The sequence below is a fragment of the Dromiciops gliroides genome, chromosome 2, assembly GCF_019393635.1.
Source record: "Dromiciops gliroides isolate mDroGli1 chromosome 2, mDroGli1.pri, whole genome shotgun sequence".
In the NCBI taxonomy this organism is placed as follows: Eukaryota; Metazoa; Chordata; class Mammalia; order Microbiotheria; family Microbiotheriidae; genus Dromiciops; species Dromiciops gliroides.
Window position 1 is genome coordinate 688,586,469 of NC_057862.1, and position 12,719 is coordinate 688,599,187.

Consider the following 12,719-nt stretch of genomic DNA (forward strand, 5'->3'; position numbering starts at 1 on the left):
CATTTACCTTGGGTCAGTAACTTTATTAGGAACTAGGGAAACAATGGGGAAAAAGTAACCAATCCCTTGTCTGTGAAAAAGTGAAGGTTGCTTTTCTTAAATTTAGAAGATTATTAAATTTTACCTTGGAGACTGGGTTCTTTTCCAGTTAGTTCAAGAACAGGTCCTTGGTTTGAAGGTCTTCATTTGACAGAGAAGGATTCTAATGTATACTGATATTAAGAAACTTGCCGCATAGATGCTGTTTGAGCCTAGATCCTCTGATTCCAAGCTCAGTGTTCTTTCTTTCTTTCTTTCTTTTTCTTTCTTTCTTTCTTTCTTTCTTTCTTTCTTTCTTTCTTTCTTTCTTTCTTTCTTTCTTTCTTTCTTTCTTTCTTTCTTTCTTTTTTTTACATATAAGGTATTTTATTTTTTCCGTTACATGTAAAGATAGTTCTCAACTTTTGTTTATACAAGCTTTACAATTTCAGATTTTTCTCCCTCCCTCCCCTCCCTCCCCCCCTCCCCTAGACAGCCGGCAATCTGATATAGGTTAAAAAATATGGAATGCTTCACGAATTTGCGTGTCATCCTTGCGCAGGGGCCATGCTAATCTTCTCTGTATCATTCCAATTTTAGTATATGTGCTGCCGAAGCGAGCACTCAGTGTTCTTTCTATTGAAACATGCTTAGGGATTGAAGAAGCAAGAAGAGGGGCCAGATTAAGATGGAAAAAGCGGAGTATTTTCTACAAAAGTCTAGCCTGGAGCAGTGTGTCACACTAGATCATCCTGAGAAGGGGAAAAGGGGGCTTGGAGTCAGGAAGATATTTGGTCTGATCTTACCTTTGATATTTGTGACTCTAGGAAAGTTATTTAACATCTCTGGGCCTTAATTTTAGATCTGTAACATGGAGATTTGGAGGCCACTAGGTACTTCAGTAGAGAGCTCAGCTTAGATTCAAGAAAAATCAATTTCTTGAGTTCAAATACAGCCTCAGATGTTTGCTAGCTGTGTGACCCTGAACAAGTCACTTAATCCTATTTACCTCAGCCTCTCATCTGTAAAATGAGCTGGAGAAGGAAGTGGCAAACTATTCTAATATCTTTGCCAAGAAAACCCCAAATGAGGTCATGAAGAATTGGACATTATTAAAATGACTGAACACCAAAATGGAGATTACATTAATAGCTGAAGTACTTCCCTCACTCATAGGTATTATTAGAGGTAAAGACCTAAAGGAAATTGAAAACCTCTTGATTTGGACTTTTTCCATGGGGTTTTCTTGGCAAAGATATTAGAGTAGTTTGCCATTTCCTTCTCCAGTGCGTTCTCATTTTACAGATGAGGAACTGAAGCAAATAGGGGTCAAGTGACTTGTCCTGGGTCACACAGTTAGTGAGTATCTGAGGTCAGATTTGAACTCAGATCATTCTGACTCCAGGTCCAGTGCTATATCTAGTGCACAACCTAGCTTTTATATTAGTAAGTATATGTGATCATATACAAATACAGACACATATTTGTGTATATCTATGATATCTTGGTTGTGTGAACATAGATAAGTCACTTGATTTCTCAGTGATTCAGACAATTCCTGATGACTAAAAGTTAAAGAACAATAACTGATTGGTATGGGTAGAGAGGTTTTCTTTTGTTTTGCTTGTTTTTTACCTTGTGAATGAAATCACAGGTCTAGATAAAAAAATAATAAAGGAAAGAATGCTGAAAAATAGAAAAGTTTTGTGACTTATTAATCTTGTGATTTTAGTAATGAAGCTCTCTTGTCCTCAGTTTCCCAGTCTTTTAAATGAAAAGTTTAGACTAAATATCCTTTTAGAACTCTTCCATCTCTGGATCAATGATCCTGCAAGTAGGCCACAAGGTAACACACAAGAATAATAATCCTGCCTCATGGCTCTGTGTTCACATAGAAATTCGACTTGTCATGTTGGAACCTTTCCTTCTCACAACATTCTCTACTGACTCAAAGTCATTTTGCTTGTGGAATAAATTAAAGGAAATTATAATATCATACAACAGGAGAATGACAGCCATCAACTCAACCTTAAGTTCATGTCCTTTGTGGGAGAATAACAATGGGAATAATAATCACTCCTCTGGTGACTTTTTCATATAAACTCTATATTCTGTGATCTATAATTTGAAGACATCAAATAATTAGCATCATATCATCCAAATTAAAATGTGAATCATTTTAGAAATTGGTTTCTGCTCTGCAGTTCACAGCTACACAAGTTCTTATCTTTTTTATGTAGCCATTTTATTATGGGAAAGACAGAAAAAGGACATTTGTGAAAATAAAATATCTTGAGTCTTTTCTGGGGACCTGAGAGAAAACATTCACTCAGAGAGTTATAATGAGAAGACCTCACTGAAATCAACTCCAAAAGCACTGATTGAGGTAATGATGACTGTAAACCATTGTGAAACCTTTTATATCTGACTTGTTTTTAAAGTTTTGAAGGATATAGCCAAGACAATATAAAGCAAAGTGCTTTTTGTGGATTTTGTGATGTACAGAAAGACTGCTGGTGGTGATAACTGAGAGGTGAATTTTTTTTAGTTTCTCATCATAGGATGTGTGGGGACCAATTTTTAATTCGGGAGTGCTAGCTTAGTGGCTCACTGCAATATTGGGGCAAGGAAGGAAACTTGCAGCCTCCCTCAAAACAGAACAAGAATTATTTTAACAAGAATGAACTTAAAACACACACACACACACACACACACACACACACACACACAAACAGTATCAGTAGGATCAAGGGAAAGGAAATAAAAATGGAGAAAGGGAAATTATAATACCTGAAAAATACCACCTCCCAGGAATCAGCTGAAAATACACAGCAGAAAGCCTGTTGCTTTCCAGCTTCCACCTAGAATGCCCAATTCTCCTCCCCCAAACCTAGACACACCCCACACAGTCCCAGCCAATGGGATTGCCGCTCTGACAGTCACATGACTGCCCTCACTAGGCTTCCAATCATTATAATTTTGACAGGCCTAAGTAGGTGAGTGGTGATGATGTGAAGTGCCAGAGCCCTGGCAATGGCTACAAACAGTGGGTGGAGCACCGTGTGGTTTGCGGAGCCCCAGGTCAGTGCTAGGGGAGGCATAAAAACATCAAATAACAATTAATTCTTTACCGATGGCAACAAGTCAGTAAATACAAGGAAACATGCTTTGAGGTAGAAAAGTGAGTCCGAGGTTGAGTATAGGAGAGATGAGGAAAGGGAGAGAAGAGCTTTCTACTGCCAAGCAGAGAACAGGAAGAGAAGATGTAAAGATTGTCCAAAGAGAAAAGCCAATGTGCTCTTGCAGAAGTTGAGCCAAGATGTTAAGGTAGGGAAAGTGCTCACTGAAAGGTCTCAACATTACCCTCCAGACAACTTTAAAATAATGCTGCAAATTGAATTCTGTAATTGCAGAGAAATCAAAAGGTCAGAGTGAGACATTCTTCCAGCCCAAGACAACTTAGGGATTTGGAAAGAGAGAGATGTAACAGTGCTATTGTGTCTTACCTGAAGCCCATATGAATAAAATACTGGTGGTGGAACTACGTAGAGATGGAAATAGCAGTTTTGTGAACCCCCAAGCCAGAAATGCAATAGAGACCTGAAAACTGGATAAAAAGAGTCTAAAGAGGACCCCTGTGCTAGCACTGCATGCAAGAAACTCACTGAGTGACCCTAGACAAGTCACTTAACCCCTCTTTGTCTCAGTTTCTGTTTGGTAGCTCCATTATCTGTACCAACTTCTGAGTCATAGTTCAAGGGCAGAAATGAGACTTTAAAATGATAAGTATTAATTATGTAAAACCAAGACCAATATGTAACAGGGATAAACTTAAAGCCTGCTCATTAAGGTTCAAAGTGAAATAAGGATCCCATTAACATCATGATCATTCCAGTATTGTACTAGAATTGCTAGCAATAGCAGCAAGATAAGGAAAATAAATTGAATAAAAGTTAGCAGTGAGGAAATAAAACTATCACTCTTTGAATAATATATGATGGAATCCTTAGAAAACACTAAAGACTCAACTGAAAAAAAAACTAGTTGAAACAATTAACAACTTCAGCAAAGTTTCAGGGTTTACTACATAAATCATCAACATTTCTATATACTACCAATAAAACCCCGCAGAAAGAGATAGAAAGATGAAGTACATCTAAAGTAAGTGTAGATAATATAAAGAGCTTGGGGATATATCTGCCAAGTCAAAACCAGAGATTATATGGACACAATTGCAAAACACTTCTCAAGTAAATAAAAAAAATATAAACTATTGAAAATAATTAATTACTCATGGGTAGGCCAAGCCAATATATTAAAAAAGACAATTTTGAATATTAATTACTTCTTCTGTGCTATACCAATCAAACTACCAAAGAATTATTTTATAGAGGTAGAAAAAAGACTAGTCTAAAATATATCTGGAATAGCAAAACTTCAGGAATATCTATGGAATCAGTGACCAAAAATGGTTAAGGAAGGTGATCTAGTAGTTCTGGGTTTCAAACTATATTGCAAAGTGATAATCATTAAAATAATATGATGCTGGCAAAGAAATAGAGTGGAAGATCAGTGCAATTGATTAGATATACAATTCAATTGTTTTTGAGTCATGTGTGACAATTTCTGATCTTATTTGGGTTTTTCTTGGCAGAGATACTGGCATAATTTGCCATTTCCTTCTCCAGTCCATTTTACAGAAGAGGAACTTAGGTAAACAGGGATAAGTGACTTATGCAGAGTCACACAGTTACAAAGTGTGTGAGGCCAGGTTTGAGGAAGATGAGTTCCTGAGTCCAGGCCCAGCTCTCTATCTATTCCACAACCTGGCTACCCTGGGTACACAATACATAGTAGCAAATAACCACAGTAATCTAATGTTTGATAAACCCCAAGATCCTAGTTTTAGGGTCAAACACTATATAATAAAATTATTATTAAAACTGGAAATCAGTGTGGCAGAAACTAGGCATAGACCAACAACTCACACTCTATATAAAGATAATGTTAAGGTAAATAAATCATTTAAACATAAAAGATGCTATCATAAGTAAATTAGGGTAATATTTTCCCTGTCATATCTATGGATAAGGGAAGATTTATACTGACATTTATTGGAAATAAAATAGATAATTTTCATTACTTGAAATTAAAAAAAGAAAACTTTTGCACCAATAAAGCTAATGCAATCAAAATTAGAAGTAAAACTGGATACTGGGAGGTCGAGGTGGGGAATTACAGCAAATTTATATAATCAAGTCCTCATTTCTTATATAAACAGGGGAATGGGCCAAGGTGTGTGTGTGTGGCAGGGGTAATGATAAGAGTTATTTCCCAGTTGATAGTCAAAGAATATGAACATTTTTCAGAATAAAAAAATATCAAAGCATTACTAGTCACATGAAAAAATGCTCTAAATCACTACTGATTAGAGAAATTCAAATTAAAGCAACTCTAGGACATAACCTGATACCTATCAGATTGACTAATTACAAGATAAAAAAATGACAAATGCTGAAGGGGATATAGAAAAATTAGACATGGTTTCACTGCTTGTGCAGTTGTTTGTTACTCCAAACATACTGGAAATCTATTTGGAACTATTTCCAAAGGGCTACAAAACTGAATACCCTTTAACCCAGAAATACCACTACTAGTTCTATAATTCAAAGTGATCAAAGAAAAGGATAAAAGGACCTCTTTCTACCAAAAAATATATAGCAATTCTTTTTCTGGTGGCAAATAATTGGAAATTGAGAGGATGTCCATCCATTGGGAAAGCTATATGGTTGTGATGGAATACTATTGTTCTCTGAGAAATGACAATCAGGATAATTTCTGAAGAAAAGAAAAAAAAACTGGGAAGACTCATATGAACTAATGCAAATGGAATTGAGCATAACCAGGAGATCATTCTTCACAGTAAAAGCCATACTGTAATGATACTTAACTGAGAAAATGTCACCATTATGATCAAGAAAATTATCCAAGACAACTCCAAAAGACTATTGATGAAATATGCTATTTACCCCTAGAGAGAAAATTGATGAACTCTGAATACAAAGTGAAGCTTAATTTTTCCTTTCCTAATTTTTATTGTTGTTTTTCTTTTCTCAACATGTCTAATATGAAAATATATTTATGTGCAATCAGTAACATCTTTGCTTTCTCAAAAAGGAAGAAGGGTTGGGAGGGAGAGAAGTTTAAACTGTTTTAAAGTAAATATTAATTTTCACATGTAATTGGGAAATAGTTAATAAAATAAATATTGTTAAGGGAGAAGTTGATGGTGAAACTTTTCTTGAATTAATTGGAGCAGAGGTGATTTAGATTGCAAGAACAATTATTTTGAGATGAATAAGCTAAGAGAGTTGACTAAAGACAGATATGTTTTCCAGTTGCTAGTAACGGAATACTACTCATGTGAAGAGTTATCTGGTCTTATTTCCCATCTACACCACCTATAGCCTGAAAGAGAAAATACTTCTTGGTGCTTTAACTGTTAATTTTTTTCCCCCATCTTTGGCCTGAAATTGAAAAACAGGGGCTAAGAAAAATGTCTGCTGTTTTGGAGATGTACTTATTGGTGAAGATTACATAGTTTTGATGGGAGCAGATTAGAAAAAGATAGAATTATCTACTTAAAATACTGACTACATTGCATTCTCACTATATTGGAGAGAAGAGAATTCCTTCTTGGAATTGCTCTTTATTATGTTCTATGGCTTTAGAAGCTGAGCCAACTCATCAACCCTAGAAAACATACCTGACTGACTTGGAAGATTCTATCATCAAGGCATTAATTGTTTTTCAAAAGATGGAAATTCTGTGACTTCAATGAAATTGAGAGCAGCAGAGAAGGTCCTTCATTGTGTAAGACAGCAACAATAATAATAATTATTATTATAACTATAATTGTAGGTAACATCACTTTAAGTTTTGCAAAATGCTTCATAAATTTGCCATATTTTATCCTCACAAGGTCCCTGGGACATAGGTACTATTATTATTTTCCTTTTACAAATGACGGAACTGAAGCAGATAGAGGTCAAGTGACTAGCTCATTATCATAGAGCTAGTAAGAGTCTGAGATTGGACTTGAACTAAGGTCTTCCTAACTAAAGAAATAGGAAGTGCATTGTACAGGCACTAACATTGACTTTACCATCTAGATTTATGAGTTGCCCATGGCAGTTGCATTTCCCTAATCATCCCACTTACCCTCATTCTGCTCATTATTAGGTTTCTGAAAAGATGTCCCTATTCTCCCTCCATGAGAGATATGTGAATTACGGGGAAAAATATGATCCAAAATGGGTAGAATTATATTTTGTGCATCATGATTATTCCTTGTTTTGTCTTCTATCAAGTAAATAATATGATCATTACTTTGTGTCCTATTTATTAAATGTTATATTTATTCAAATTTCTGTCTTTTGAATTAGTATATATTTAATTTTTGAATTATTGTTGTTAATATGACTGGTTTTGTCTAAGTGGTAACCACACTATTGGGAACAGAGATGGTAGGGGAAGGTGGAGGTAGGCTCGAGAAGTGCATTGAATAGTAATATGTGAGAAACCTTGAGATTGAGTAGCATCTTTGTGTCCATGGCTATTAGAAACATGTCCAAATATATTATCCCATTCTGATGAATTTCCTCTCTTTGAAGGCATGTTTCTAGAGGCTTTCTTTTTAAAAATGCCTATAATAATGAAAATGGAAATAATTCTAAAAAGTAATTGTTTTCGAGTTAATTCGAATGAGTAGTCTTGGTCCTAGGTAAAAGTCAGGGAGAAACAGTTCTCTTCTTGAGCAAGAGTTGAAGGACTCTGAGGGAGGATGCTGCATACCCTGCTATTTTTGTTTGTTTTTTTGGTGAGGCAATTGGGGTTGTGACTTACCCAGGGTCACACAGCTAGTAAGTGTGAAGTGTCTGAGGCTGGATTTGAACTCAGGTCCTCCTGAATCCATGGCTGGTGCTCTATCCACTGCACCACCTAGCTGCCCCATACCCTGCTATTTTTTCAGTTGGTTTTACTTAACTGATTTTTTTGTTGTACGAAGGGAGAGTTGACTAATACAGAGGAAATAGGTAACTTTGGACAAATAAAAACTCATCAATAACTTTTATTTAAAGAAAGAGGGATACTGATGTGGGAATTAATTTATTTTTTCCACATTGAATATTTTAGACAATCAATACAAAACCTCAGGTACTGTTACATAACTCAAAATATGAATAATTCACTTATTATACAGAAGAATGTTCAATGACTGAACCAGTGATCATTACTCTCAAAAAGCCCTAAAACTAAATAGATATTCATCATATAGAAACTTTAATCTTGATGCTAATGATAAAACAACTCCTGAATTCTCCCAAGAGCCATTTTAGGTGATATACAAAAATTGACAAACTTTGACTAAATGGTAGAAAAGATAAACATCCCTGGCTTCTTCCCTAATTCCTACATTCTCAATCATATCTGCCGTTCCCTTTGTAAAAACAATAATAAAAAATAAAAGCTTCCTGAAACTAAGTGGCAAGTGGATAGAGTACCAGGTCTGGAATCAGGAGGACATGATTTGCAATCTAGCTTCAGAAATTTGCTAACTGCATGATGCTTGGCAAGTAATCCACTTCACCTTGTTTGCCTCACTTTCCTTATATGTAAAATGAGCTGGAGAAAGAAATGACAAACTACTCCAGTACTTTTGTCGAGAAAACCCAAAATGTGGTCAATAAGAGTTAGACAAGACTGAAATGACTGAAAAACCACCACCACAACAACAAGCAGTGCCTCCCCTTTCTTTCCTCTCACTCTCTTTTTTAACTACTTGAAGTCTGGCTCCCAGACTCTCTCTAAAATTATCAGTGATCTTTACATAGAAAATCTAACAATCTTTTCTCAGAACTAATTTTTCTTGATCTCTCTGCTGCACTTGACACTGTCAACAATCTCCTAGATTATCTGTCATCTCTAGATTTTCCTTTGTCTCCTGTTTCTCCTACTTGTTGTATGACCCCTTCCCAGTCTTGGATAATCTTTCATTCTGCTATGACTACTAATTATTAGTGTCCATGAAAATTGTTTCCTGAACCTTCTTATCTCTTTCTGCTTTACTAACAATGATCAGATCAGTTCCTAGAAATTCAACTATTATTTCTCTGTAGAAGATTCTCAGACATATATATCCAGCTGTAATCTGTCTCCTGATCTTTCGATATTAACTACCTTTAGGGCATTTCAAACTGGATGGCCCTTTGGCATCTCAAACACAATATATCCAAATGAGGTATTTCCCTCACACATCTCTATTCTTCTTAACTTTGCTAATACTATTGAGAATGCTACTATAAGCCCAGTCACCCAGGCTCTAAAGTTGCCTCCACATTTCAGTCTATGACTTATGAGATGTTGCTTCAATTTTTCTTATATTTGCATTTCTCAGGCTATTAGGAATTTAAACAATTGTCATATTTGTTCATTGCTTCTGTCCTTTCTTTTTAGAGATGTAAGTAACTTTATACTTACTTTCAAAATTTATTTTACATTTACTTATCTGAAAACATCTTTCTCCCTATATAATCTAAGTTGCTACTTTTCCTGAGAGTTTTAAAGTACTAAAGTCACTAAGCAAATGAACAAACATATATTAAGTACTTACTTTGTGTCAGAAACTTTTCTAAACATTGGGCATATGATCCAAACAAAAGCTAGTTCCTGTTCTCAAAGAGGTCAGACTCTAATGGTAGAGGAAAAAAAAGTACAAATAAGCTATATGCAGGATAACTAGGGAATAGATAACAGAGGGAAGAAATGAAAATTAAGGATTGGGAAAATTTCCTGTACAAACCAGAATTTTAGCTGGGACCTAAAGAAAGCCAGATAATCCAGGAGGCATAAATGAGAAAAAAAGAGCTTTTCAAGCAACAAGAGCAGGCAGATAAAATGCTCGGGTCAAGAGGTAGAATGTCATGTTCAGGGAATAATAAGGTGATCAGTATAACTGGATTAAAGTACATGGGGGAAATTTAATGTGTAAAATACTGGAAATGGGTGAAATGAAGGCTGGATTATGAAAGGCTTTGAACGCCAGAGTTGGAGAGGGATCCACTGGGGTTATATAGAATTATTTGAGTACAGAGATAACAGAGCTATACCAGTGCTTTAGGAAACTCACTTTGGAGGCTGATTGGAGGATGGATTAGAGTCGGGAGAGAATTGAGGCAGACAAATGCACCAGTAGCTATTTCAATAAACAAGGCATGAAATGATGATGGGTTGCACTAGGGTGGTGGTGGTGTCAGAAGAGATAAGGGGATATATTTGAGAGATATTGCAGAGATAAAATTGATAGGCATTGGAAACAGATTGGATATAGGAGTAAGAGATAATAAAGAGTCAAGCTTGACATATTAGTTGCAATTCTAGGGGATTGGATGTTTGGAGATACCCTCAATAAAAATAAGGAAGTTAGAAGAGGAGCAGTTTTAGGGAGAAAGATGTTGAATCACTTTGGGACATGTTGAATATAAGATGTCTATTAGACATCCTATTAGATATCTATGAAAGGTAGCTGGAGATGTATGACTAGAGATCAGTAGAGAGGTCGGGAATGGACAAATAGATTTGAGAAACATTAGCATAGAAAGGATGATTAAATTAATGGGAGTTGAAGTGAAGAAACACAGAAGGAGAAGAGGACCCAAGACAGAACCCTAATACATACCAACATTAGAAGGCATGATCTGAAAGAGGATCCAACAAAGGAGACTGAGTAGGTGTGGTCTGATAAGTAAGAGGAAAAGGAAAAGGAAAGTTGTGCCCTGGAAACCTAGAGTATCCACATTCAAAGAGTGATCAACAGTGGCAAAGACTACATAAAGGTCAGGAAGAATGAGGACTGAGCAAGGAACATTGGTTTTGGCAATTAAGACTTCATTGGTTATTTTGGAAAAAGAGTTTTAGTTCAATGATGAGATTGGAAGTGTAGTTGTGGGAAATTAATAAGAGAAGGAAAAGAGAGGAAGTGGAGATAGTTATAGATTGCTTTCTCCAGGAGTAAAGCCATAAAAAGGAGGGGATAAAATAAGGCTCAAATAAGGGTATTTTTCTGTAAATTTTTTAATATGGGATAGATATCAGGTTGTTTATTGGCAGTAGGGAAAGAGGCAGAAGACAAGGAGAAATTGAATAAAAGAGACTTATGACAGACATTGCAATCCACTCAAAGAGATGGGATGCAATAAGATCACTTTTGTGGTAGAAGGTTTTGTCTTGACAAGGAATAAGGTGACTTCATTGTGCGAGACAGAGGTGAAGGGGGAGACTGAAATTCAACTTGGGGATGTCACCGGAGCAACTTTTCAATATTTCAGTAAGATCCCCTCTTCCACTGTTTCCTGCATGTTGTCCTGGACTCGCAGTGAGAAACTTTGGATTGGACTCCTCTAGAAGCAAAGTGAACTTGGAATTGGTATCTAGTCAAGGTATTCCTATTAGGTCTACCAAGCAATTAATTTATAGTGGATTCCTTATTCTGTGTATTTGATGCTGTTTTCTACAAAATTGAAACAACCTAGGCTATACATCCCTCTCTAGGTAATAGACTATACCTCAGATATCTTAAATCTAACAGTACTCAGAAAGATAGCGCCCAAGGCTAACAGCTCAGAAATTTCACTTCTCCTGCTATAATTCTATATGATAAGGTCATATGGTTTAGGAAAATTCCTCTTATTAATAGAAGACCATTTTGTACGATGTTTGACCTGGTGGCTTTAAGAAAGGAAAACCCCATGGAGTCTCAAGTTAAATCATGGTGGGTCAAGTCAGTAAGAAATTATTAAGTACCTACCATGTGGCAAGTATTGCACTAAGTAAACACTGGGGATGTAAAGAAAGGGAAAACAAATATTCCCTGCCCTCATGGAGCTCAAAGTCTGATGGAGGAGGCAACATGCAAACACTTATTTACAAACAAAAGATATAGAGAGTAACAGCGAGGTAATTTCAGAGAGAAAGGACAAGGATTAAAGTGCGCAGGAGGTTGGACAAGGTTTCTTACAGAAGGTGGGATTTTATCTGAGACTTGAAATAAACCAGGAAAGCCATGAGGCAGAGATGAGGATGGAAAACATTCCAGACATGAGGGACAATCAATAAAAAGGCACACATCTCCGTACATTGTCAAGGGACTCCATTTTCCACAGCTTCCATGTGGTTGAGAGATTACACAATTTATGCTGCAAGGCTGAAGCCAAGAACCAAAGATTATTCAGGAATCTCCTCATTAGCTACATGGATGAACACACACAGTGCCTTTGTGACTCTATTCAAAGGGTGCAATTAATAGTCATTGGGGTGGAAGAAATTCTGTCACATCTGCTGTATTCTAAAGAACTTTGCTCCAAAAAGGCTAGAGGGTCAAAGACAACCCTGTGTTACTACAGATGCCTATGGTCCTTTTTTAAATAGTCAAATGAAAGGATATTGATAGAAGAATGTTCACATACTAAAATTTTGAGCAAACTATTTCATCTTCAGAGAACTTTTTTGGAGGTCAATGAGGGTTAAGTGACTTGCCCAGGGTCACACAGCTAGTAAGTGTCAAGTGTCTGATGCCAAATTTAAATGCAGGTCCTCCTGAATCCAGGTCTGGTGCTTTATCCACTGTTTCACCTAGCTGCTCC

General features: G+C 36.2%; 1 non-coding gene across 1 annotated transcript; it reads right to left on the bottom strand.

Moving 5' to 3' along the window:
* Positions 1 to 535: 535 nt before the first annotated feature.
* Positions 536 to 642, bottom strand: LOC122744751. Its single transcript, XR_006355099.1, has one exon. It is a non-coding gene; the product is annotated as a U6 spliceosomal RNA (small nuclear RNA).
* Positions 643 to 12,719: the final 12,077 nt, after the last annotated feature.